This window comes from Arachis stenosperma, chromosome 9 (genome assembly GCF_014773155.1).
Source record: "Arachis stenosperma cultivar V10309 chromosome 9, arast.V10309.gnm1.PFL2, whole genome shotgun sequence".
Taxonomy (NCBI): Eukaryota; Viridiplantae; Streptophyta; class Magnoliopsida; order Fabales; family Fabaceae; genus Arachis; species Arachis stenosperma.
In genome coordinates, this window is record NC_080385.1 from 132,901,659 (window position 1) to 132,928,472 (window position 26,814).

Sequence of the window (26,814 nt, forward strand, 5' to 3'; positions counted from 1 at the left end):
AAAAATCCTTGATCTCTATACTTACATTGCCTAATCGTTTAAAACCTATAATATCTGCTGCCTAACAATTTGTCATCCTCCAATTTCTATACAAGTGCTTGATTTTCACAAACTTTCATTCCCATTCAAACCCAACTATTTCAACGTCAATTACAAGTCCCTTCTGCCCTAAATCATCATATTCCAATCAACTCAAACCTAATTAAACAAATCATTCAAGCAACTATCCACCTCCAAGTGTTCCACTCATCAATCCAAAATCACACCCATTCTCATATATACCACCGCCAAGATTCCTATTACGGCGTTCCCTCACCGGTTCGTTCTTAGAAATTCCTCTTTCTGATTACTTTATTCATGTCCATGAGACACCCTTCGGGTCTTGTCGACACTAGACAAGTGATATCGAGGTGATCAGACTCAATATCTCAAGTTAAGTACTTCAATTTACCAAAGGTACACTCATGGACTTCATGCTAGATGTATCGATTAGATATCCTAACTAGCACAGGCACAGACTCAGAATATACATTGAAGCATAAGCAAATCCATCCCTCAAGCTCACAAGGATGAACTACTCTGATACCATAATGTAACACCCTAATATTCAAATCCTTATGCTCGAGTCATAAGTCAATGATAATAAGGTGGTACGACTCTCAAGGTGGATTATAATACGTAATTATATATATTGAAATGAAATATTAAACAAGAAGCCTGAAAAAGGAGTAAAAATAAAATCGAGAAGTCGTAACACTCACGTATCGACAAAAAGAAGGTAAAGCGTGAACTGAGACGATATAAAGATAATGCCATCGAGAAGAATAAGATAGAACATAATATAGATAGGTAACATAAATAATTAGCCACTAGTCACGACCCGCGAAGTTTATGCCGCCTAGGGTACAGAAGGAAAGTAGTTGACAACATTATCTCCTAATCTCTCCCAAAAGAAACATAAGAGCCTCTATAGGCAAGTTCGAAGAGTTCAATACATAATGTAAGCTTTTCAAAATAAAGGTGGAGAGATCCTAAGCAAAATATAAAGTAGATAATATAAAGATCTTCGCCATCTCTCAGATGAACCACAACTCACTTCTGAGCACCTAGACCTGCATCTGAAAAACAAGAGATATATATGGAATGAGAACCCCCGACCCATGGGTTCCCAGTACGGTAAAAGTGCCAAATAAATACAATACCTTGTAATAAAAACTAAGCATCCTAAACTTCCTTTCACCACACATTCACCCTATGTTCTCACTAATCCATCAATAAGCAACTGACATAAGGGAATGCTAAAGCTAATTCGTCTTCCTCATGCTTCTCGACTTCCTAACTCTCCAACGAATCGGAATCAGAATCGTAAACAAAACCATTACCAGTTATTTTGTCTCAACAATTTTATATCATTACTTCATATCCACACCTGGAGCAAGTGAAAACACTTCACTGCGTCTACCCAGGGAGCTCTAATATCTCATTTTCTACCTGGAGCAAGTGAAATCACTTCACTGTGTCTACCCAGGAAACTAAAATTATCTCATTTTCTACTTGGGGCAAGTGAAATCACTTCACTGCATCTACCTAGGGAACTTAAATTATCTCATTCAATAATCATCATTTTAAATTACTCATGTCATTATTCCATTCCAACAAGAACAACCCTCCGCGTCAATCAACACCAGCATGAGGAACCTCTCAATTGTACAAATACAGTCAACATAGACAAATAATACACAGTTAAGGTACAAGTAGAACAGATAGCATATAGTCAGGTAACATAGCATATATGATATAGCATTCCAAAATAAAAAGGCAAACCCAAACAATTCAAACATATGCAAATGATGTATGCCTGCCCTATGGCTGATGAGTCTCATCTGTCGGTTATAAAGCCAATCGACAAGTCTTGGTAGCTAACCATTGGACTGGTCCTCTATTGTGCATCCCTAACTCGAGTTATTCATAATCATAATCATAATCACACAACACCCACACTAATGTTTATCCACGGGGGCGAGCTCATCCAAAACTTTCACAGTGTCCGGCCACATTTACGACATAGGGTCAACAGAATCTCGGATCTCAACTTGAAGCAAGTGGTGCCGACCCACTGCATCTACCCAAGGGAATCTGAAACTTAGATAATTTCACAAATCTTAAATCAACCTCGACTGGGAGTAAGTCGGGCCTAACCACTGCATCTACCCCAGGAGTTGCAAACCAAACCCGAAGCAAGTGGATCAATGCCGCTGCATATACCCAAACAGGTATATCTCATCACATCCTAGAGCAAGTGGAATCAATGCCACTGTATTTACCCAGGCAGGTATTTAAAAGCTCAACCTGGAGCGAGTGGAATCACCACTACTACCGCTACTACCCAGGCATCACAATCTCTGACCTGGAGCAAGTGGGACGAACCACAACCCTTGCTACTACCCAGGCATCTCAAACATACATTCATTTCAACTCCAAAATTAAACTTATTCATCATAATCCTCCTTCCCATCTCATACCTGGAGCAAGTGGACAACGCCACTGCCTACTACTCGGGGTCACACATCACATTCAACATGTTCCGTCATTATTCCTTTATCCCATTTAGTCATTAATCATATACACACACATACTCAGCCATAATTCAATTCTTATCACAACCATCCGGCTCATATTGTACACAGCACTTTCACCTTCATCCTTAGCAACTCATACAACCATCATTACTCATCATTCATCATTGGTTCTCACTTTACTTCATTCACAAGTTACCATGTGTCCTAGCTTCTTTTCATTACTAGGGATACTATCAAAAATTAGGACTTAAAGGATGAAAGGGAAGGCTTAGAAGTCTGAAATTTGTCTTTAAAGACTCAAAAATCTCTTTTTGCTGAAAACAGAGTAATGCGTGCGCATCGCCAATGCACACACATGGAGGGCAGAAAAGGAAGTGACGCGTGAGCGTCGTCCATGCGCACGCATGGGAAGCAAAAAGGTAGAGCGATGTGTGCGCGTCAGTCACGCGTACGCGTGGGTGCGTTTTGTGCTCCTCGCACAACACCAGCACAATACCAGCGCAACTCTCAGGAATTACTACTGGGCACTTGCATCAATACATCGACGCGTATGCGTCGGCCAGGCACACGTGTGAGGGAGTGAAAATCGTGAGTGACGTGTACGCATCGGCCATGCGTGCGCGTCAGAGTACGTTTTAAGAAAAACTTTACTAAGTTAAAAAGGTGCAGAATTACATTTTCAAACCCCAAACTTCCAACACACATAACTTCTTCAACAAAATTATTTTTTCAACCATTTTTCAACTGTTGGAAATATCGTTGAATAAACCTTCATAAAAATCCACTTTTGAAGAATCCCAAACTCTGAGAGCCGAGTTATAGACAGCCAATGTTGGTCAAAAATCAATTTTTACCCAAAAATAGAAATCACCAATTTTTTCAATGTTCACATGCCAAGTTCATTTCCACTCATCCAAAGGACCACAACCCAACCACATTCATGTAGTTATATTCAACCAAAACCAAACCTACCTCATCTATACAATTTCACCCAAAACTATCAAATTCTACCTCTCAATTCCACAAACCTTATTATTCAATAATCAAACCAATTATTCACACATTCAATATCTAAAATCCATCAAATCTCTTATGTCATCACACAATACACACATCAACTTACCTTCCTTACCTCTTTTTGGCCTCTGGCCCAAATTCACAATTTAAATGCATATTCCACAAACCAATATTCATTATCCAACTCATCAAATCCTCAACACACCAAACATACAAATTCACACCATTCTCAACCCAATCATTAATTTACATTACATATCAACTATTCATATTAGTACCAACCATTCACACAATCCAAACTTAATCCTAGGAGTATCTAGCCTAGGAATTCTCATCACACCACACGGCACTTAAATAAAACTTAAACTATACCTCTTGTAGCCAAAATAATTGAGCTTCTTCTTGAGAGTCTCCATCAACCCTTAGCTCCAAGCCTCACCAAGGCTCCACAAGCAATATCAATCTTCCAATTGTGCACCAACATCACCAAATACACTAACATAACCAATTTCTCATATATACATTAACTTAGGGTTCATGAAAATGATAAATCACAAGGGTTGGAGGGTTTTTCACCTTAACCCATTGAAGTTTGTGATAAATATCACCCATGGCTCATACTAGAGTACTCCTAAATAACCAAAATCATAAAATTACTCAACACCCATAACTAAACTCGAATTTAAGAGGGAAAACAAAAACTAGGCAGAGATCAGTGAAGTACTCACCACAAAACTTACGTAAAAATTTAGAGGATGAGAAGAGCAACGTGTGGCTACAAACGGCTTGTCAATCGGAGTTCCGTAGCAAAAGTTATGGACATTTGAAGGTGGAGCTAGGATTAGGTTTTCTCCTCTCTTCTCTCTTCTCCAAAGCTGCGCCCTCCCTCTCATTTTTAGGGTAAATGAGCTGAAATGCTCATAACTAATGTTTATATATGTTGGGTTTTGGGTCCATTTGGGCCTGGTTCACTTATTTTGTCCGTTGGCCCAATTTTGAGCCAAAACCTTTAAGATTGGAGTTTTAAATCACATTTTAAATATTTCTTGCTTCCCAAATTATAATTTCTCATTTCTTAGCCTTATTCACTTATAATTAATTTTCTCAGCCACAGTACCGGACAGACCACAGCCGGTATTGCCGGTCAAATTTCTAATGCGCATTTTTATTCTGAAAACTATGTTTTCTGACTTAGAAAAATTCACTGAATCCAAAAATCATGTTTAAATTATCAAATTCCGATTGCTAAATTTTCTAACCATATTCGCTCCTAGTTAATTTTTATTTAATTAATTACGGTTTGACTGGGTTTTACAAGAGTCTTGTCCGTGGCCCTAAGCACTTTGTTTTCCAATATTACCACTGGATACATAAATGCCACAGACACTTAACTGGGTGAACCCTTTCGGATTGTGATTCTGCTTTTCTAGAATCCCCAGATAGAGGTGTCCAGAGTTCTTAAGCACACTCTTTTTGCTTTGGATCACGACTTTAATTGCTCAGTCTTAAGCTTTTTACTTGACACCTTCACACCACAAGCATATAGTTAGGGACACTGTTCATTTGGAGTGCTTAGGTCAAGATTTTGTTTCTTTTAGGCCCTCCTAACCATTGATACTCAAAGATTTGGATCCTTTTATCCTTGCCTTTTGGTTTAAAGGGTTATTGGATTTTTTGCTCTTGTCTTTTGGTTTAAAGAGCTTATTGGATTTTTCTGCTTTTTATTTTTCATTTTTTTTCGCATGCGATTGTTTTTTTTTTTATTGAATCTCGCTTTTTTGATGCTTTTTCTTGCTTCAAGAATCAATTTTTGGATTTTTCAGCTTACCAATAATACTTCACTTTCATCATCATTCTTTTAAGAGCCAACATTCTTAATTCAAATTTTAAATATGCATTGTTCATTCATACATTCAAAAAACAAAAACAATGCCACCATACCAAGATAATTGAATTATTCTTAAGATAAACTCGAAATTCATGCATCTTATTTTTTTTTCAAATAAAATTTTCTTTGAATCAAGGTGAGAGATATATGAAAAATTTTATAACTGTAAGACATAGATAGAAATGATAATGCAATAAGAACACGAGAACAGACAATAAAACACAATGAAAAACAGAAAAATAACATAAAAAGGGGTGATGGAACGGGACCACCTTAATGACAGCGACTACCACTTCCTCTAAAGAATCCAATAGAGTGCTTGACATCTTCAATGTCACGCCCTTGTCTTTGTTGTTCTTCCCTCATAGCTCTTTGATATTCTCTAATTTCATTGAGGATGGTGGAATGCTCTTGATGTTCTATCCTCAGCTGACTCTTCCACAATGGAATCTGAAGAATTCGCCATGATATATCTGATCCATGCATAATATCATGAAAAATGGATACAAATTTTTGGCTGCTACTTAGTATCGGCAATAGGTCTGAAAAAGTATCTAAAAATATTAAATTTAGATATTTGTACCCTGTCGAAGTAAGGAACCATGGTATATATGTTTGGAATAGATTCCATTTGGAGAGAGTTAAAAGAGTACTATCTCGTTGAAAGGTTCTATACATCTGCCCTTTCTCAAGGCATTTTTTTAGACAAGGACTCCGTTTTTTCCTCTTTTCGGATGGTAAATATTTCTCAGAACATGGAGTGTGAATCAAACCCACGTTTGAATTCAAATTGAGATACTGATGCAAGTTCTTCCCTTCTGAATCAGGTAGATTCAAAAAGAGAAGAAACTTGGACAAAAAAGGAAGTAACTTGGACAAAAAGAAACAAAGTAACTTAGACAAATCTTTTTTGTCGATAACCTCAACCTCAGACCAATCAATCGAATATTGATTAATACGTAATCGATCGAACACTACTTGAAAACGGCTATTCTGCTCAGAACTGAGAAGTTCTAAATGTTCCTGGAAATTCTTGCTCCCATTGGACCATCTGTATCTACATGCATTAAGATCCCGATTCATGGATCTCTCGGTTCGAGAAATCAAAATAAGAGGATCGAACCATTTCTTCTGACTCTTTTTCAAATTTGATAACTGGTGGTTGATCGTGTATTTCATTATAGTTCTATGATTCATAGTATCATTTTCTATTTGATACCTTTGAATTCCATGTTCGAAGTTGCGATCGAATCGATTCTTTTTAATGAATCGATTCAATACATTTCTTATGTACCCATAGGTGCTATATTGGATTTGAATCGGAGACCCACGTTCTACCGAACTGAACTAAGAGCGCTTATTATTTATTTTTTTTAATAACATAATAATATTATATTATTAAAATATTATTAAATTTTAAGTGACCCCAATACATCTTGCTTGCATATACCATATGCTATATATAAATATTGATATATATGTATCTCCAATTTGAATCAGTCTCAATTGATCCCTTGTTACTTCTCCTACGATAAGTATTAGTTCGAGATAGGGATGACAGGATTTGAACCCGTGACATTTTGTACCCAAAACAAACGCGCTACCAAGCTGCGCTACATCCCTTTCAATTGGTTTCCTGTGTCATTGTAAAGAATCTTTGTCTTGTTTTCCACATTTTCTCCGTTGTATATATATATGTTAGAGCTTAATTCTCCCATAGAAGTATGCCATTGATCCCAATAGCTTCGAGGAGGAAAATACATTCTTCGAGGTATTTCAGGGATCTCATGTTGAGACAGCTCCACATGCTCATATTGTGGTTCATATGCTGGCTCTCTAGTATGCTCCATCCTTCTTTTAGTGATGGGCTTGTCCTCCTCAATTGGAGTGTCACTTTCTATAACAATTCTGGCTGAATTGTATAGGTGACAGATAAGATGAGGAAACGCTAACCTTGCTTGGGTGGAGGGATTGTCTGCCACTTTGTACAACTCCTGAGGTATCACCTCATTTACTTTAACTTTAGTTTCGATCATGATGCAATGGATTATGATGGCTCAGTCTATGGTCACTTCGGACCGATTTCTAGTGGAGATGATAGAGCGTTAGATAAATTCCAACCATCCTCTAGCTCTGGGCTTGAGGTCAGGCCTTCTTAGTTGGATAGGCTTGCCTTGGGAATTTTTTTTCCACTATGCTCCTTCCACACATATGTCTGAGAGAACTTGATCTAGCCTTTGATCAAAATTGACTCTTCTAGTGTAAGGATGTGGGTCTCCTTGCATCAAAGGCAAGTTGAACGCCAACCTCACATTTTCCGGGCTAAAATCTAAGATTCTCCCTCGGACCATGGTGCTCCAATTTTTAGGATGAGGGTTCACACTAATGTCATGGTTTTTCGTGACCCATGCATTAGCATAGAACTCTTGCACCATTAAGATCCCAACCTCCCAACCTCTTCTCCGGATTTCATGTCGGATCTCTGGATACTCATTTTTCTTAAGCTTAAAAGGGACTTCAAGAATCACCTTTTTCTTTGCCACTACTTCATAAAAATGGTCTTGGTGGGCTTTGGTGATGAATCTTTCCATCTTCCAATATTCGGAGGCGGTGGCTACTGCCTTTCCTTTCCTCTTTCTAGAGGGTTTTTCGACTTTGGGTGCCATAAGTAGGAATGGAAAGCAAAAGCAAGGCTTTTTCAACACCAAACTTAAAACTTTGCTCGCCCTCGAGCAAAAATAAACAAAAGAGAAGAATGGAGTTGAAGAAGAAGAAAATAGATGGAGATGGAGAGAGAAGAGAAATTTGGCCAAGTGAGGACTAAAGGTGTATGAGTAGTGTGTGGGATAAGTGGAATGAGAGGGGTATTTATGGGTGGAAAAGTTTGAATTTTAGTGGGTTGGGGTTGGTGGGAGTTATGATAGTTTGGGAAGAGGTATGTATGTGATTGGTTGAGGGTTTATAGGGTAGAGTGTATGGGGAAGTGTGAAAAGAAGAGAGAAGAAGGTGGGGTAGGTGAAGATACTGTGAGACCCACTGGTCCTGAGAGGCTAGAGAATTCAAATTCCCTGCACTCCTTATGGGCATTGAACGCCCAACTCGTGCTCCATAGCTGGCGTTCATGCCAGCTTGCTGCTCTACTCAGAGCGTTGAACGCCCAGGAGGGACCTCCTTCCTGCCGTTCAACGCTAGGTCTTCTGCCTCTGTTGGGCATTGAAAGCCCATCCAACCTCTGCTCCAGGGTTGGCGTTTAACACCAGTAATATTACCCTTTGTGGGCGTTAAACGCCTACTCTTGCCTTCTTGTCTGGCGTTCAACGCCAGCAAGACATATTCTCCAGGGTATTATGTTTCCACTTCTGAATGTTTCTGTCTCTGTTCTAACTAATGCACATGATCGTGAACCTAAAGAAAATAATTAAGAAAAATAAATTCAAAGAAAAACATAAATAATAACTACGGTTGGGTTGCCTCCCAACAACCACTTCCTTAACGTTACTAGCTTGACGGTTAGCTCCTTAAGGAGAATGATATGGGCTCAGAATTTTGCCTCTTATAGTAAACTTTCTTCTTGTCTTCTCATGGATGAGCTCCATATGCTCTAGAGACAAGACATGTTATGTGGTATGACTGGTTTCTTGATGAAGACATCTCTCATGCCAGGTGAGAGGCCTTCAGTGGGGATCTTTTTGTTCCTCCAGCCTTTAGGTACTTACTTCTTAGTACCTTTGGTCTCAATGCTTGTTGATGGCTGCCCAAAACCAAATTTAGAATTGGTGTCTGGGGTCTTAGTAAAGCTCTGCACTGAGAGAGATGGTTGAAACACTAAGTGTTGCATAGTTATCTCTTTTTTCTCAGAGGGAGAGTTGGGGTGAGGCATCTTGAACAAGATGTGCTCCTCCCCTAGTTGTAAAATTAATTCTTTCTTTGCTACATCAATCATAGCATTGATAGTGGCTAGGAAAGGTCTTTCAAGGATGTTGGATTCATTCTCATATTCCCAAGTATCTAAGATTATGAAGTTTGTTGGGATGTAAAGGTCTTCAACATTCACCAAGACATCCTCTACTAAGCCATATGCTTTTTTCATTGATTTGTCTGCTATCTCCAGTGAGATATTTGTAGCTTGTACTTCATAGATTTCCAACTTCTCCATTGCAGAGAGTGGCATGAGGTTTATACTTGACCTTAGGTCATACAGAGCCTTTTCAAAGGTCATGGTGCCTATGGTACAAGGAATTAGGAAGCATTTGGTATCCGGAAGCTTTTGAGGCAGCTTCTACTGAACCAGAGCATTGAGTTCATTGGTAAGCACTGGAGGTTCTTCCTCCAATGTCTTCACTCCAAATGACTTAGCATTTAGCTTCATGAGAGCTCCTAGATACCAAACAACTTGATCTTTCCTAGTTTTCTCATCCTCATCAGAGGATGAGTATTCATCAGAACTCATGGATTGCAAGAGTGTTTGCAAGGGGATCTCTATGGTTTCTACATGAGCCTCGGCCTCCTTTAATTCTTGGATAGGGACTTCATCAGTGGGTGTTGAATACTCAGTAGGAACACCTTTACTGGCATTCAATGCCACCTTTTGTGGCCTTTTGGGCGTTGAATGCCCAGTGGGGATATTTTCACTAGCGTTCAATGCCAGCTTATCTGCTAATTTGGGCATTGAATGCCCAGTAAGGTCCTCTTTACTGGCGTTCAATGCCAGCTCTTGTGCCAATTTGGGTGTTGAACGCCCAGGAGGGACCTCCTTACTGGAGTTCAACGCCATTAAAGGTATAGCATTGGGCGTTGAACGCCCATTAGAGATCTCATCATTGGCATTCAACGCCAGATTACTCCCTTCAGATTCGGCCTCAGCTTCAGTAGTGATGGCCTTGCACTCTTCTCTTGGGTTTACTTCAGTCTTACTAGGAAGAGTATTAGGAAGAATCTCAGGGATTCTCTTACTCAGTTGACCAACTTGTACCTCCAAATTTCTGATGGAGGACCTTATTTCAGCTATGAAACTATGAGTGGTCTTAGAGATGTTGGAGACTATAGTGACTAAGTCAAAAAGTTTCTGCTTAGGAGTCTCCATATGTTCCTGAGAAGATGAGAATGGTGGCCTGTTGTTGAACCTATTTTGCATTCTTCCACCTTGATTATTATTGAAACCTTGCTGAGGCTTCAGTTGATCCTTCCATGAAAGGTTAGAATGATTCCTCTATGAGGTGTTGTAGGTGTTTCCATAGAGTTCTCCCATGTAATTCACCTCCTCCATCATGGGTTGTTCAGGATCATAAGCTTCTCCTTCAGAGGAAGCTTTTTGGGTGCTGCCAGCTGTAGCTTGCATTCCAATCAAATGCTGAGAGATCATATTGACTTGCTGGGTCAAGATCTTGCTCTAAGCCAATATGACATTTAGAGTGTCTACTTCAAGAACTCCTTTCTTCTGAGCTACCCCATTATTCATAGGGTTTCTCTTAGAAGTGTACATGAATTGGTTGTTTGCAACCATCTCAATGAGTTATCTTGCTTCTGTAGGAATTTTCTTTCAGTGGAGTGATCCACCTATAGAGCTGTCCAATGATATTTTGGACATCTCAAAGAGACCATCATAGAAGATGCGTAAGAAAAACCATTCTGAGAGCATGTTAGAAGAACATTTCCTAATCAGTTGCTTGTATCTTTCCCATGCTTCATAGAGGAATTCACCTTTTTTTGTCTGAAGGTTTATGTTCATACCCTGGGTCAAAGCTGTCCGACCCGGGATGAGATAAAGATAAGATAAGATAAGATAAGATAACTAACTTATCTTATTGGTGGACAAAATTGTGATTCGTACTCTTTGTACTTGTATGAAATTTAATTCGAGATAAATGCTCTTTACTATGTGTGAACACAACTCCGTTCAACTAACCAGCAAGTGTACTGGGTCGTCCAAGTAATAAACCTTACGTGAGTAAGGGTCGATCCCACAGAGATTGTTGGTATGAAGCAAGCTATGGTTATCTTGTAAATCCCAGTTAGGTAGAGTCAAATGTAATTGGATTAGATATTTAAAAGATAAATAAAATAAAGGAATAGAAATACTTATGTAAATTAATAGTGGAAATTTCAGATAAGCGTATGGAGATACTGTGCCCTTTCTTTTTCTACTTTCCTACTTCTTCCTTCAATCCTTCTTACTCCTTTCCATGGCAAGCTGTATGTAGGGCATCACCGTTGTCAATGGCTACATCCCATCCTCTCAGTGAAAAAGGTCCAAATGCTCTGTCATAGCATGGCTAATCATCTGTCGGTTCTCAATCAGGTTGGAATAGAATCCCTTGATTCTTTTGCGTCTGTCACTAACGCCTAGCCTTTAGGAGTTTGAAGCTCGTCACAGTCATTCAATCCCAGAATCCTACTCGGAATACCACAGACAAGGTTAGACTTTCCGGATTCCCATGAATGCTGCCATCAATTCTAGCTTATACCACGAAGATTCTGATTAAGGAATCCAAGAGATATGCACCCAGTCTAAGGTAGAACGGAAGTGGTTGTCAGTCACGCACGTTCATAGGTGAGAATGATGATGAGTGTCACGGATCATCACATACATCAAGTTGAAGTGCAATGAATATCTTAGAATAGGAATAAAGAGAATTGAATAGAAAATAGTAGTAATTGTATTGAAACTAGAGGTACAGCAGAGCTCCACACCCTTAATCTATGGTGTGTAGAAACTCCACCGTTGAAAATACATAAGTGAAAGGTTCAGGCATGGCCAGATGGCCAGCCCCCAAACGTGATCAATAGTCTCTTAAGATGAAGAATAAAACAAAACTGAGACCAAAGATGTCTAATACAATAGTAAATTATCCTATTTATACTAGACTAGCTACTAGGGTTTACATGAGTAAGTAGTTGATGCATAAATCCACTTCCGGGGCCCACTTGGTGTGTGCTTGGGCTGAGCTTGATCTATCCACGAGTTGAGGCTTCTTTTGGAGTTGAACACCAAGTTGTAACGTGTTTTGGGCGTTCAACTCCGGGTCTTGACGTGTTTCTGGCGTTTTACTCCAGACAGCAACATGGAACTGGCGTTGAGCGCAAGTTTACGTCATCAATTCCCGAATAAAGTATGGACTATTATATATTTCTGGAAAGCTCTGGATGTCTACTTTCCAACGCCGTTGAGAGCGCGCCATTTAGAGTTCTGTAGCTCTAGAAAAGCCATTTCGAGTGCAGGGAGGTCAGATTCCAACAGCATCAGCAGTCCTTTGTCAGCCTCCTATAAGAGTTTTGCTCAAGTCCCTCAATTTCAGCCAGAAATTACCTGAAATCACAGAAAAACACACAAACTCATAGCGAAGTCCAGAAATGTGAATTTAACATAAAAACTAATGAAAACATCCCTAAAAATAGCTTGAACTTACTAAAAACTACCTAAAAACAATGCCAAAAAGCGTATAAATTATCCGCTCATCACAACACCAAACTTAAATTGTTGCTTGTCCCCAAGCAACTGAAAATCAAATAGGATAAAAAGAAGAGAAAATACTATAAATTCCAAAAATATCAATGAATATTAATTCTAATTAGATGAGCGGGACTTGTAGCTTTTTGCTTCTGAACAGTTTTGGCATCTCGCTTTTTCCTTTGAAGTTCAGAATGATTGGCTTCTCTAGGAACTTAGAATTTCGGATGGTGTTATTGATTCTCCTAGTTAAGTATGTTGATTCTTGAACACAGCTACTTTTATGAGTCTTGGCCGTGGCCCTAAGCATTTTGTTTTCCAGTATTACCACCGGATACATAAATGCCACAGACACATAACTGGGTGAACCTTTTAAGATTGTGACTCAGCTTTGCTAGAGTCCCCAGTTAGAGGTGTCCAGAGCTCTTAAGCACACTCTTTTTGCTTTGGATCACGACTTTAACCACTCAGTCTCAAGCTTTTCACTTGGGCCTTCATGACACAAGCACATGGTTAGGGACAGCTTAATTTAGCCGCTTAGGCCTGGATTTTATTTCCTTGGGCCCTCCTATCCATTGATGCTCAAAGCCTTGGATCCTTTTTACCCTTGCCTTTTGGTTTTAAGGGCTATTGGCTTTTTCTGCTTGCTTTTTCTTTTTCTTTCTATTATTTTTTTTCGCAAGCTTTTGTTTTTCACTGCTTTTTCTTGCTTCAAGAATCAATTTCATGATTTTTCAGATTATCAATAACATTTCTCTTTGTTCATCATTCTTTCAAGAGCCAACAGTTTTAACATTCATAAACAACAAGATAAAAAATATGCACTGTTTAAGCATTCATTCAGAAAACAAAAAGTATTGTCACCACATCAATATAATTAAACTAAATTCAAGGATAAATTCGAAATTCATGTACTTCTTGTTCTTTTGAATTAAAAATATTTTTCATTTAAGAGAGGTGAAGGATTAATGTAATTATTCATAACTTTAAGACATAGTTACTAAACACTAATGATTATGAAGTAGAGACACAAAACATAGATAAACATATAATATAAAAACCGAACAGCAGAAAAGTAAGAACAAGGAATGAATCCACCTTAGTGGCGTCTCCTTCTTGAAGGACCAACAATGTCCTTAAGCTCTTCTATGTCCCTTCCTTGCCTTTGTTGCTCCTCCCTCATTGCTCTTTGATCTTCTCTTATTTCATGGAGAATGACAGAGTGCTCATGATGTTCCACCCTTAATTGTTCCACATTGTAACTCAAATCTTCTAGGGAAGTGTTGAGTTGTTCCCAATAGTTGTTGGGAGGAAAGTGCATCCCTTGAGGCATCTCAGGGATTTCTTGATGATGAGCTTCCTCATGCATCTCTTGAGATCCATGGAGGGTCTCTCTTGCTTCCTCCATCCTCTTCTTGGTGATGGGCTTATCCTCTTCAATTAGGATGTCTCCTTCTATGATAACTCCAGCTGAGTAACATAAATGGCAAATAAGATGAGGAAAAGCTAGCCTTGCCATGGTGGAGGGCTTTTCGGCTATTTTGTAGAATTCATGGGAGATGACTTTATGAACTTCTACTTCCTCTCCAATCATGATGCTATGAATCATGATGGCCCGATCCACAGTAACTTCAGATCGGTTGCTAGTGGGGATGATGGAGCGTTGAATGAACTCTAACCATCCTCTAGCCATAGGCTTGAGGTCCAGTCTTCTTAGTTGAACTGGCTTGCCTTTGAAGTCTCTTTTCCATTGAGCTCCTTCCACACATATGTCCATAAGTACTTGGTCCAACCTTTGATTAAAGTTGACCCTTCTAGTGTAGGGGCGTTCATCCCCTTGCATCATGGGCAAGTGGAATGCCAACCTCACATTTTCCGGACTAAAATCTAAGTATTTCCCCCGAACCATTGTGAGATAATTCTTTGGAATCGGGTTCACACTTTGATCATGGTTTTTAGTGATCCATGCATTGGCATAGAACTCTTGAACCATTAAGATTCCGACTTGTTGCATGGGGTTGGTTAGGACTTCCCAACCTCTTCTTTGGATTTCATGTCGGATTTCCGGATACTCATTTTTCTTGAGTTTTAAAGGGACCTCAGGGATCACCTTCTTCTTTGCCACAACATCATAGAAGTGGTCTTGATGGCTTTTGGAAATGAATCTTTCCATCTCCCATGACTCGGAGGTGGAAGCTTTTGTCTTCCCTTTTCCTTTTCTAGAGGATTCTTCGGCCTTAGGTGCCATTGATGGTAATGGAAAAATAAAAAGATTATGCTTTGACCACACCAAACTTAAAATATTGCTCGCCCTCGAGCAAGAGAGAAAGAAGAGAAGAAGAAGAAGAAAAAAATATGGAGGAGAGTGAGGGATGGTGTTTCAGCCAAGGTGTAGAAGAGGGGGTTTGTGTTGTATGAAAATGAAGTAGAATGGAAGGGTATATATAGGGAAGGGAGTGGGTGTAGTTTCGGTCATTTAGGGTGGGTTTGGGTGGGAAAGTTTTTTGAATTTTGAAGGTGGGTGGGGTTTATGGGGAAGAGTGGACGGATGTGAGTGGTGAAGGGGGTAATTGGGAAGAGAGATTGAAGTTGTTGGGAAATGTGTTTTGGGGAAGAGTGTTATAGGATTAGAAGGTAAGGTGGGAATATGTTAGGTGGGGATCCTGTGGGGTCCACAGATCCTGAGATGATCCTGTGGGGTCTACAGATCCTGAGGTGTCAAGGATTTACATCCCTGCACCAATTAAGCATGTAAAATGCCTTTGCACACCATTCTAGCGTTTAAACGCCGAAGTGATGCACACTCTGGGCGTTCAACGCCCATGTGTAGCATGTTTATGGCATTGAACGCCAGTTCCATGCTTGTTACTGGCGTTCAGCGCCAGCTTTCCTCAAGGCACATTCCTGGCATTCAAACGCCAGGATGTTGCTTGTTTCTGGCGTTCAGCGCCAGAATCATGCTCTGTTCTGGCGTTGAACGCCAGCCAGATGCTTCTTACTGGCGTTGAATGCCAGTATGTCCTCCCTCCAGGGTGTGATTTTTCTTCTGTTGTTTTTGATTCTGTTTTTAATTTTTATATTTTTTTCGTGACTCTACATGATCATGCACCTAATAAAACATAAAAGACCAATAAAGAAATAAAAAAAATAAAATTAGATAAAAATTGGGTTGCCTCCCAATAAACGCTTCTTTAATGTCAATAGCTTGACAGTGGGCTCTCATGGAGCCATAAAGGTGATCAGGTCAATGTTGTAAACTCCCCACACCAAACTTAGAGTTTGGACATGGGGTGGTCTTAACACCAAACTTAGTGTTTGGTTGTGGCCTCCCAACACCAAACTTAGAGTTTGACTGTGGGGGCTCTGTTTGACTCTGTACTGAGAGAAGCTCTTCATGCTTACTCTCCTTTGTCACAGAGGGATGGCCATGTGCCTTAAACACAAGGTAGTCCCCATTCAATTGAAGGACTAATTCAAAAGGTCTTCCAAGGATGATGCACTCATCCTCTTCCTTCCTAGTATCTAATATTATGAAATTAGCAGGTATGTAAAGGCCTTCAACCTTTACTAACACGTCCTCTACTAATCCATAAGCTTGTCTTAATGACTTGTCTGCCAATTGTAATGAGAACAAGGCAGGTTGTACCTCAATAATCTCCAGCTTCTCCATTACAGAGAGTGGCATAAGATTTATTCCTGACCCCAGATCACACAGAGCCTTTTCAAAAGTCATGGTGCCTATGGTACAAGGTATTAGGAATTTGCCAGGATCTTGTCTCTTTTGAGGTAAAATTTTCTAAATCCATGTATCTAGTTCACTAATGAGCAAGGGGGGTTCACCTTCCCAAGTCTCATTACCAAACAACTTGGCATTCAGCTTCATGAAATCTCCTAGATATTGAGCAACTTGCTCTCCAGTTACATCTTCATCCTCTTCTGAGGAAGAATAGTCTTCAGAGCTCATGAATGGCAGAAGGAGATTTAGTGGAATCTCTATGGTCTCTATATGAGCCTCAGATTCCTTTAGGTCCTTAATGGGGAACTCCTTCTTGTTTGAAAGACGTCCCAGGAGGTCTTCCTCACTAGGATTTTCGTCCTTCTCCTCCCTTGTGCATTCGGCCATATTGATCACATCAATGGCCTTGCACTCTCCTTTTGGATTCTCTTCTGTATTGCTTGGGAGAATACTGGGAGGAATTTCAATGACTTTCTTACTCAGCTGGCCCACTTGTGCCTCCAGATTTCTAATGGAGGATCTTGTTTCACTCATGAAACTTAAAGTGGCTTTTGACAGATCAGAGACTAAGTTTGCTAAATTAGAGGGGCTCTGTTCAGAATTTTATGTCTGTTGCTGAGAAGATAATGGAAAATGCTTGTTATTACTGAGCCTATTTCTTCCACTATTATTAAAACCTTGTTGAGGCTTTTGTTGATCCTTCCATGAGAAATTTGGATGATTTCTCCATGATGAGTTATAGGTGTTTCCATAAGGTTCACCTATGTAATTAACCTCTGCCATTGCAGGGTTCTCAGGATCATAAGCTTCTTCAGAAGCTGCCTCTTTAGTACCGTTCGATGCATTTTGCCATCTATTCAGACTTTGAGAGATCATGTTGACTTGCTGAGTCAACACTTTGTTCTGAGCCAATATGGCATTCAGAGTATCAATTTCAAGAACTCCCTTCCTCTGAGACGTCCCACTATTCACGGAATTCCTCTCAGAAGTGTACATGAACTGGTTATTTGCAACCATGTCAATAAGTTCTTGAGCTTCTGCAGGCGTTTTCTTTAGGTGAATGGATCCACCTGTAGAATGGTCCAGTGACATTTTCGAAAATTCAGATAGACCATAATAGAATATATCTAATATGGTCCATTCTGAAAACATGTCAGATGGACACCTTTTGGTCAACTGCTTGTATCTTTCCCAAGCTTCATAGAGGGATTCACCATCCTTTTGCTTGAAGGTTTGAACATCCACTCTAAGCTTGCTCAGCTTTTGAGGAGGAAAGAATTTATCTAAGAAGGCCGTGACCAGCTTTTCCCAGGAGTCCAAGCTGTCTTTAGGTTGTGAATCCAACCATGTTCTAGCTCTGTCTCTTACAGCAAAAGGGAAAAGCATGAGCCTGTAGACTTCAGGATCTACTCCATTTGTCTTAATAATCTCACAAATCTGCAAGAACTCATTTAAAAAATGGTAAGGATCTTCAGATGGAAGTCCATAAAACTTGTAGTTCTGTTGCATTAAAGCAACCAGTTGAGGCTTAAGCTCAAAATTGTTGGCTCCAATGGCATGAATGAAGATGCTTCTTCCATCAAATTTGGACGTTGGTTTTGTGAAGTCACCAAGCATTCTCCTTACATTGTTGTTGTTGGGTTCGGCTGCCATCTCCTTCTCTTGTTCGAAAATTTCTGAAAGGTTGTTTCTGGATTGTTGTAATTTAACTTCTCTTAGTTTCCTCTTCAGAGTCCTTTCAGGTTCTGGATCAACTTCAACAAGAGTGTCTTTTTTCTTGTTCCTGCTCATATAGGGAAGAAGAGAACAAGAAAAGAAAGAGGAATCCTCTATGTCAAAGTATAGAGATTCCTTTATGTTAGTAGAGGAAGAAAGGGAATAGGAGTGGAGAAGAATGAATAGAGAGGGGCAGTGATTTAAGATGAAGAGAGGTGAAGAGAAGTGTTAGTAAATAAATAAATAAATAGAAGAAGGGGAGAGGGAAGAAATTTCAAAAATAAATTTGAAAAGAAGTAAAATGATTTTCGAAAATAAAAGATAAGATAGAATTAAAATTAAAACAATTAATTAATTAAAAAGAATTTTTGAAAAAGGGATAAGATATTTTCGAAAATTAGAGAGGGATAGGTAGTTAGTTGGTTTTGAAAAAGATAAGAAACAAACAAAAAGTCAAATAGTTAGTTGAAAAAGATATTAAAATCAAATTTGAAAAGATAAGAAGGTAAGAAGATAAGATATTTTAAAATCAAATTTTTGAAAAAGATAAAATTTTGAAAAATATATGATAAAAAGATAAGATAAGAAAATAAGATAGAAAAGGTATGTTTGAAAAAGATTTAATTTTTAAATTTAAAATTACTTACTTCACTAACAAGAAACTACAAGATAAGATTCTAGAACTTGAAGATTGAACCTTTCTTAACAAGAAAGTAACAAACTTCAAAATTTTGAATCAATCACATTAATTGTTAGTGAGTTTTCAAAAATTTGATATAAAGGTAAGAAAAAGATTTTGAAAATTTTTTGAAAAAGAATTTTAAAATTTTCGAAAAAAAGGAAAAAAATGGAAAAGATATGATTTTTGAAAAAGTTTTTGAAAAGATAAGATTTTTTTAAAATTGAAAATTTGATTTGACTTGTAAGAAACAATTAATTTTAAAAATTTTTTACTAAGTCAACTCAAATTTTCAAAAATTATGAGAAAAATAAGAAAAAGATATTTTTTATTTTTAAAATTTTAATTATGAGAGAGAAAAACACAATTATGACCCAAAACTTAAAAATTTTGGATCAAAACACATGATGCATGCAAGAACACTATGAATGTCAAGATGAACACCAAGAACACTTTGAAGATCATGATGAACCTCAAGAACATATTTTTCAAAAATTTTTTATGCAAAGAAAACATGCAAGACACCAAACTTAGACATCTTTAATGCATGGACTCTAACAAATGAAAAATGCATATGAAAAACAACAAACAACACAAAACAAGAAAACATCAAGATCAAACAAGAAGACTTACCAAGAACAACTTGAAGATCATGAAGAACACTATGAATGCATGGAATTTTCGATAAATGCAAGAAAATTTTTTTAAAGCATGCAATTGACACCAAACTTAGTGATTGAATCAAGACTCAAACAAGAAACATAAAATATTTTTGATTTTTATGATTTTATTAAATTTTATTTCGAAAATAAAGTTTGGAAAAACGAAAAAGAAAAGAAAAATTTTTGAAAAATTTTGAAAAGAAAATTACCTAATCTGAGCAACAAGATGAACCGTCAGTTGTCCATACTCGAACAATCCCCGGCAACGGCGCCAAAAACTTGGTGGACGAAATTGTGATTCGTACTCTTTGTACTTGTATGAAATTTAATTCGAGATAATAGCTCTTTACTATGTGTGAACACAACTCCGTTCAACTAACCAGCAAGTGTACTGGGTCGTCCAAGTAATAAACCTTATGTGAGTAAGGGTCGATCCCACAGAGATTGTTGGTATGAAGCAAGCTATGGTTATCTTGTAAATCCCAGTCAGGTAGAGTCAAATGTAATTGGATTAGATATTTAAAAGATAAATAAAATAAAGGGATAGAAATACTGGTGCACGAAATTGTGATCCATTCTTTTCACAACTCAATTAGTCCCCGGTAATGGCTCCAAAAACTTGGTGCTCAATACCATGGTCTAAACATAATTTCACAACTTCGCACAACTAACCAGCAAGTGCACTAGGTCGTCCAAGTAATAAACCTTACGCGAGTAAGAATCGATCCCATGAAGATTGTTGGTATGAAGCAAGCTATGGTCATCTTGTAAATCTCAGTCAGGCAAATTCAAATGGTTATGAGTGATATACGAATAAAGCATAAAGATAGGGATACTTATGTAATTCATTGGTGAGAATTTCAGATAAGCGTATGGAGATGCTTTGTCCCTTCCGTCTCTCTGCTTTCCTATTGTCTTCATCCAATCCTTCTTACTCCTTTCTATGGCAAGCTGTATGTTGGGCATCACCGTTGTCAGTGGCTACAGTCCCGTCCTCTCAGTGAAAATGTTCAACGCACCCTGTCACGGCATGACTAATCATCTGTCGGTTCTCAATCAGGTTGGAATAGAATCCATTGATTCTTTTGCGTCTGTCACTAACGCCCAGCCTTCAGGAGTTTGTAGCTCATCACAGTCATTCAATCATTGAATCCTACTCAGAATACCACAGACAAGGTTTAGACCTTCTGGATTCTCTTGAATGCCGCCATCAATTCTAGCTTATACCACGAAGATCCCGATTAAAGAATCCAAGAGATAAACATTCAAGCCTTGTTTGCTTGTAGAACAGGAGTGGTTGTCAGGCACGCGTTCATAAGTGAGAATGATGATGAGCGTCACATAATCATCACATTCATCATGTTCTTGGGTACGAATGAATATCTTAGAATAAGAACAAGCTGAATTGAATAGAAGAACAATAGTAATTGCATTAATACTCGAGGTACAGCAGAGCTCCACACCTTAATCTATGGTGTGTAGAAACTCCACCGTTGAAAATACATAAGAACAAGGTTCAGGCATGGCCGAATGGCCAGCCCCCATGATCTAAGATAGCATAAAATTACTCAAAGATAGCTACCCAGATGAGAATACAATAGTAAAAGGTCCTATATGTAGAGAACTAGTAGCCTAGGGTTTACAGAGATGAGTAAATGACATAAAAATCCACTTCCGGGCCCACTTGGTGTGTGCTTGGGCTGAGCATTGAAGCTTTCATGTTTAGAGACTTTTCTTGGAGTTAAACGCCAGCTTTTGTGCCAGTTTGGGCGTTTAACTCCCATTCTTGTGCCAGTTCCGGCGTTTAACGCCGGGCATTCTTAAGCTGATTTGGAACGCCAGTTTGGGCCATCAAATCTCGGGAAAAGTATGGACTATTATACATTGCTGGAAAGCCCAGGATGTCTACTTTCCAACGCCGTTGAGAGCGCGCCAATTGGGCTTCTGTAGCTCCAGAAAATCCACTTCGAGTGCAGGGAGGTCAGAATCCAACAGCATCTGCAGTCCTTTTCAGTCTCTGAATCAGATTTTTGCTCAGGTCCCTCAATTTCAGCCAGAAAATACCTGAAATCACAGAAAAACACACAAACTCATAGTAAAGTCCAGAAAAGTGAATTTTAAATAAAAACTAATAAAAATATACTAAAAACTAACTAAAATATACTAAAAACATACTAAAAACAATGCCAAAAAGCGTACAAATTATCCGCTCATCAAATACTTATGTAAATTAATAGTGGAAATTTCAGATAAGCGTATGGAGATACTGTGCTCTTTCTTTTTCTACTTTCCTACTTCTTCCTTCAATCCTTCTTACTCCTTTCCATGGCAAGCTGTATGTAGGGCATCACCGTTGTCAATGGCTACATCCCATCCTCTCAGTGAAAAAGGTCCAAATGCTCTGTCACAGCACGACTAATCATCTATCGGTTCTCAATCAGGTTGGAATAGAATCCCTTGATTCTTTTGCGTCTGTCACTAACGCCCAGCCTTCAGGAGTTTGAAGCTCGTCACAGTCATTCAATCCCAGAATCCTACTCGAAATACCACAAACAAGGTTTGACTTTCCGGATTCCCATGAATGCCACCATCAATTCTAGCTTATACCACGAAGATTCTGATTAAGGAATCCAAGAGATATGCGCCCGGTCTAAGGTAGAACGGAAGTGGTTGTCAGTCACACACGTTCATAGGTGAGAATGATGATGAGTGTCACGGATCATCACATTCATCAAGTTGAAGTGCAACGAATATCTTAGAATAGGAATAAAGAGAATTGAATAGAAAATAGTAGTAATTGTATTGAAACTCGAGGTACAGCAGAGCTCCACACCCTTAATCTATGGTGTGTAGAAACTCCACCGTTGAAAATACAAAAGTGAAAGGTTCAGGCATGGCCGAATGGTCAGCCCCCAAAAGTGATCAATAGTCTCTTAAGATGAAGAATAAAACAAAACTGAGACCAAAGATGTCTAATACAATAGTAAATTATCCTATTTATACTAGACTAGCTACTAGGGTTTACATGAGTAAGTAGTTGATGCATAAATCCACTTCCGGGGCCCACTTGGTGTGTGCTTGGGCTGAGCTTGATCTATCCACGAGCTGAGGCTTCTTTTGGAGTTGAACGCCAAGTTGTAACGTGTTTTGGGCGTTCAACTCCGGGTCGTGACGTGTTTCTGGCGTTTTACTCCAGACAGCAACATGGAACTGGCGTTGAGCGCCAGTTTACGTCGTCAATTTCTGAATAAAGTATGGACTATTATATATTGCTGGAAAGCTCTGGATGTCTACTTTCCAACGCCATTGAGAGCGCGCCATTCGGAGTTCCGTAGCTCCAGAAAATCTATTTCGAGTGCAGAGAGGTCAGATTCCAACAGCATCAGCAGTCCTTTGTCAGCCTCCTATCAGAGTTTTGCTCAAGTCCCTCAATGTCAGCCAGAAATTACCTGAAATCACAGAAAAACACACAAACTTATAGTGAAGTCCAGAAATGTGAATTTAACATAAAAACTAATGAAAACATCCCTAAAAGTAGCTTGAACTTACTAAAAACTACCTAAAAACAATGCCAAAAAGCGTATAAATTATCTGCTCATTACTTTTCTAAAAAGGTCACCCTACGCCATTATAAATACACTGGAGCACCCAGGTATAACTCATACTCTGATTCTACTCAATACCTGCTTAATATACCCTTGCTAACTTAAGCATTGGAGTCCCTTGCAGGTACCCCCCACCCTTCGGGGATGAAGGAATCAGCACCACCATCAAGTTCCACAAATCGGATACCACCGTTCTGACTAGCACAGAAGATCTCATTCGAGATCAACCTACAGTTTCAGATAATCCTCGGAACATTGGCACCGTTGCCAGGAAACCTGGAAGTCATCCCATTACTATGGCGGACGACCATGACAACGATCACACCTCAGATCTAGAAGAAAGAATGCCGCATAAAAACATGGACACCACACCAAAAGATACTCCCCAAATCAACAATAAAAAGAACTCCCCAAACAAGGGAGCCCTGGATGCATTTCAAGATCGGTTAAAACAACTTGAGGAAGATGTTCTACGTCAACGAGAGGCCGAGAAGGATCTACAAAGAGAAACAAGGTGACGCCAGGAACTGGAAAATAAACTCCTAAAACTTGAAGCCGATGTCAAGACTAAAGCCAGCCGATCCACTCCCGAAGATAACGCACGAAAGGAGCAAGACCCATTCACCAAGGAGATCATGAAGACGAAAATTCCAAAGGACTTTAAACTCCCAGACATGAACTTATACGATGGCACTACAGATCCCATCCATCATCTCAGCAACTTCAAAAGCAGAATGTATCTCACCGATGCCTTAGATGCAGTTCGTTGCAAAGCCTTTCCGACTACTTTAACAAAAACAGCAATTAGATGGTTCGACAATCTCCCTCTTAGGTCCATCTCAAGTTTCGACGACATGGCTAAGAAATTCCTGGCCAGATTCTCCATCCAAAAGGATAAAGCTAAACATGCTCCGAGCTTACTGGGAATCAGGCAAGGAAAATGGGAAACCCTACATGGAAAGATTCAACAAGACATGTATGGATATACAGAACCTGCCAACTGAAGCTGCTATTATGGGCCTCATTAATGGCTTGCGAGAAGGGCCCTTTAGTCAATCTATATCAAAAAAGTACCCCACATCTCTGAACGAGGTGCAGGAACGAGCAGAAAAATACATCAACATGGAGGAAAACTCCCGATTAGGAGAAACCTCGAAGGCCGGGTTTACCCCCAGGGATAAAGATAAAGAATCCAGAAAGAAAGAAGATCAACATAGAGAAAAAATAAAAAATACCACAATAATACCCCTCTTCGGGTGTCTCTTGTGGATGTATACAGAGAGGTTTGCAACACGGAAAAAATACCACCAGCTCAACCACTCAAAGGCAAAAAAGGAGGAGGAAACCGGACTGAATATTATGAATACCATCGAATCCGCGGGCACTCCACCAATGAGTGTTTTGACTTAAAAAATGTCATAGAAAAGCTCGTACGAGAAGGAAAGCTAGATCGATATCTGGCCACCCATGATGATGAACAAAGAAAAAGAAGAAGAACAGAAGATGTCGGACCAACTGCGCGATCATCTTGAATGCCAGAAAGACATGTCCACATGATACACAGCGGATTTACCGGGGGAGGAATCTCCAAATCATCTCGCAAAAGACATCTCAAAGACGTATATCACGTCGCAGAAAAGGAGGAAGCACCCGACATCCCAGCAATCACCTTTACCAAGGAAGACGCATCCGGCGTCGCATAAGGACATGACGATCCCATGGTCATCACTATTATACTGGCAAACGCAAATCTTCACCACACGTTGATAGACCAGGGGAGCTCCACCGATATCTTATTCAAAACTGCTTTCGACAAACTCGGCTTGGAAGAAAAAGAACTCAGAGCATATCCGGACAGCCTGTTCGGGCTAGGAGATACCCCAGTTCAACTGATGGGATACATCTCACTGCACATAACTTTTGAAAAAGAAATTCAGTCAAGAACACTCAAAATAGATTGCATCGTAGTCGACGTAAGCTCAGCCTACAATGTCCTAATAGGTCGGACAACGTTAAATCAGCTCGGTGCAATAGTCTCGACTCCGCATCTATGTATGAAGTTCCCAACTGCAGGAGGAATAGCCACGATAAAGGCAAATTAGAAGATGGCGCACCGCTGTTACAACGAAAGTCTAAACCTCAGAGGCAGAGGAGAAGAATTCCACACAATTGAGCTTGGTGGAGTTCAGAGGCGGGAAGAGCTCCGCCCACAACCTGAAGGAGAAATAGAGAAAATCCAGATTGGGGATACCCCGGACCAAACAACCAATATCGGCACACTCCTAAAAGGAGACATAAAAGAATCACTCATACAATTTCTACGAGACAACACCGACCTCTTTGCGTGGAAGGCCGCAGACATGCCAGGCATAGATCCCAAATTAATATGCCACAAGCTAGCAGTCTACCCAGGATCTTAGCCGGTACAACAAAGGCGTAGAAAGCTAGGACCAGAACACTTTCAAGCTGTGGAAGAACAGGTACGAGCTCTACTGGAGGCAGGTTTCATAAGAGAAGTCAAATACCCGCTATGGCTTGCTAATGTCGTATTAGTAGAAAAGTCAAACGGGAAGTGGAGAATGTGCACTGATTATACCGATCTCAACAAATCCTGCCCAAAAGATCCTTATTTGCTCCCAAACATCGACGCTCTGGTAGATGCCTCATCCGGATATAAATACCTCTCCTTCATGGATGCATACTCAGGATATAACCAAATCCCAATGTACCCACCCGACCAAGAAAAAACCTCATTCTTAACCCCAAAGGGAAATTACTGCTACATTGTTATGCCCTTCGGTCTTAAAAACACAGGAGCCACTTACCAAAGATTAATGAACTAGGTCTTTTCGGATCACATCGGAAAGATCATGGAGGTCTACGTAGACGACATGCTAGTGAAGACACAAAACGAAGAGATGTTATTATACGATCTGACACAAGTATTCAATACCCTAAGACGACACGGCATGCGACTCAATCCCGCATAATGTACCTTCGCAGTAGAAGTTGGTAAATTCTTGGGTTTTATGATCACACAAAGAGGAATCGAGGTAAACCCGGACAAGTGCAAGGCCATACTCGACATGAAAAGTCTGACTTGTGTCAAAGAGGTACAACAACTCAACGGGAGGTTGGCGGCCTTGTCCAGATTCCTGGCCGGATCAGTAATAAGATCTCTCCTCTTCTACGCTACTCTAAGGAAGGCAAAGGAGTTTGAATGGACAGCAGAATGTGAGCAAGCCTTCCAAGACTTCAAAAGATTCTTGGGATGACCACCTATACTAAGCCAGCCACGGGAAGGAGAACCACTCATATTGTACCTCGCAGTGGGAAATCGGGCAATAGCCTCAGCACTGGTCCGAGAAGACAACAGCGGGCAACAACCCATATACTTTATCAGCAAAGCACTACAAGGATCCGAGCTGAACTACCAGAAAATAGAAAAGTTCGCTTACGCTCTCATAATAACATCTCGACGACTT

At 39.6% G+C, this 26,814-nt stretch overlaps 2 non-coding genes across 2 annotated transcripts; one reads left to right on the forward strand and one right to left on the reverse strand.

Moving 5' to 3' along the window:
• Window positions 1-7,033: 7,033 nt before the first annotated feature.
• Window positions 7,034-7,107, reverse strand: TRNAP-UGG (transfer RNA proline (anticodon UGG)). The gene has a single exon. It is a non-coding gene; the product is annotated as a tRNA-Pro (tRNA).
• Window positions 7,108-17,817: 10,710 nt separating this feature from the next.
• LOC130953041 (small nucleolar RNA R71) lies at window positions 17,818-17,921 on the forward strand. The gene has a single exon (XR_009075215.1). It is a non-coding gene; the product is annotated as a small nucleolar RNA R71 (small nucleolar RNA).
• The last annotated feature ends 8,893 nt before the right edge of the window (window positions 17,922-26,814 follow it).